The sequence below is a fragment of the Micromys minutus genome (assembly GCF_963924665.1).
Source record: "Micromys minutus genome assembly, chromosome: 6".
NCBI lineage: Eukaryota > Metazoa > Chordata > Mammalia > Rodentia > Muridae > Micromys > Micromys minutus.
The window spans coordinates 59,679,530-59,681,533 of NC_137975.1; the positions used below are offsets into that span (position 1 = coordinate 59,679,530).

At 43.5% G+C, this 2,004-nt stretch overlaps 1 pseudogene across 1 annotated transcript; it reads left to right on the top strand.

The window, feature by feature from the left end:
* Positions 1-764: 764 nt before the first annotated feature.
* Positions 765-1,353, top strand: LOC308421632 (large ribosomal subunit protein uL13-like; annotated as a pseudogene). The gene has a single exon. The product of its transcript is annotated as a large ribosomal subunit protein uL13-like (transcript).
* The last annotated feature ends 651 nt before the right edge of the window (positions 1,354-2,004 follow it).

The window sequence follows — 2,004 nt, forward strand, 5'->3', positions numbered from 1 at the left end:
CATATGTATGTATATGTAAATATGTGTGTATGTATGTACGTGTATATCTATATGTATTTACATATGTGGACACACACAGACACACACATACACACACAGACATACACACACACACACACACACACACACACACACACACACACACACACACACACACATCCTAGCATGCTCAGTTGCTGCCCCTTAAACAGAACTGAGACTTTTTTGTCTTCAATCCCACACTGGAAGCTAGCAGTTGTGGAGAGCCACACCTCAGCATCCCTATCACAGTTTTTTAAGGCCTCAATAGGAGAAGAAGCACCTACCCTCACTGAGACTTGAGGTTCCAGGGTGAGGGGATACTGGGGGTGGGGTAGGTGGGATATCTGCTCAGAGGAGAAGGGGAGCTTGAGGGGGTAAGGATTGTAGGAGGGGGTGACCGGGAGTAGGGCCATGAGCATAATATAAAGTACATAGGTAAGTAACATAAAATAAAATAGAGTTCTCTTTGATGGTTTCCTGCTCAGGCTATTACTTATAGGGAAGGCTGAGGGTGGGTACCAGTTGTTGGAGAAGCCTTCCGTGTCTGTTTCTGTCAACAGTGAGTCTGTTCCTTTGCTTCAGTCTCTGCTTCAAACTTTGTCTTCATATTTCCTCCTATGCATATTTTTGTTCGTCATTCTAAGAAGGAATGAAGCATCTGCCCTTTGGTCTTCCTTCTTCTTGAGCTTCATGTGGTCTGTGAATCGTATCTTGGGTAATCTGAGCTTTTAAAGCTACCTAAGATGGCAGAAGAGCAGGTTCTAATGGATGGTGGAGGGCATCTCCTGGGCCATTGTGGCCAAGCAGGTACTGCTAGACCAAAGGTGCTGTTTGTACACTGTGAAGGCATCAACATTTCTGGAAATTTCTACAGAAACAAGTTAAAGTATCTGGCCTTTCTCCAGAAGTAGAAAACACTAACCCCTCTCAAAGCCCTTACCACTTTCCAGCCCCAAGCCCCATTTTTTGGTGCACTGTTCAGGCATGCTGCCCCACAAGACCAAGAGAGGCCAGGCTTCCCTGGAGCGCCTCAAGCTGTTGGATGGGATCCCTCCACCCTATGACAAGAAAAAAGCAACGGCCCTCAAGGTTGTGCGGTTGAAGCCTACAAGAAGTTTGCTTACCTGGGTCATCTGGCTCATGAGGTGGGGTATAAGTACCAGGCAGTGACATCCACTCTGGAGGAGAAACAGAAGGAAAAGGCCAAGATCCAAGACCCACTATCAGAAGAAAAAGCAACTCTTGAGGCTATGAAAACAGGTAGAAAAGATTGTGGAGAAGAAAATCTGCATGTTCATGGAGGTCATCAAGACCAATGGATTTCTGGTGTGAACCCAATAAAGACTGTATGTATATCAAAAGAAGAAGAAGAAGAAGAAGAAGAAGAAGAGGAAGAAGAAGAAGAAGAAGAAGAAGAAGAAGAAGAAGAAGAAGAAGAAGAAGAAGAAGAAGAAGAAGAAGAAGAAGTAGAAGAAGAAGAAGAAGAAGAAGAAGACTTTAATAATTTTCATTATTTACAATAATTTTCTCTGCCATTCTGATTGTTAGTCACCACTGCCACTATTTTATGGTGCAGGACAGAAAGGAACAGAGTAGGAAGGGGATATACCCAAAATACAGAGACCATGACATCACAACAAAGCAGTAATGTCCTTTGTAGCCATGGAAATGAGACAAACATAAAGGAGGAGACAACAAGATACCAACTACCAAGTTTTCCTTTGATCGCTATATGTGCACCATGGTAGGTGCAAACACACACACACACACACACACACACACACACACACAAACACACACACACACAAAGAGAGAGAGGGGGTGTGTGTGGGAGTATTAGATAATACTATGGGACAACATAAAATTCAAATTAAAGACAAAGAATGTGAGGAGAAGGCACAGATGATGATGTTACTTGCATGGACACATCGAAATACTTTTTAGGCAGACAAAGCCATTGCAAAATGCAGCCCTGAAGGAGTT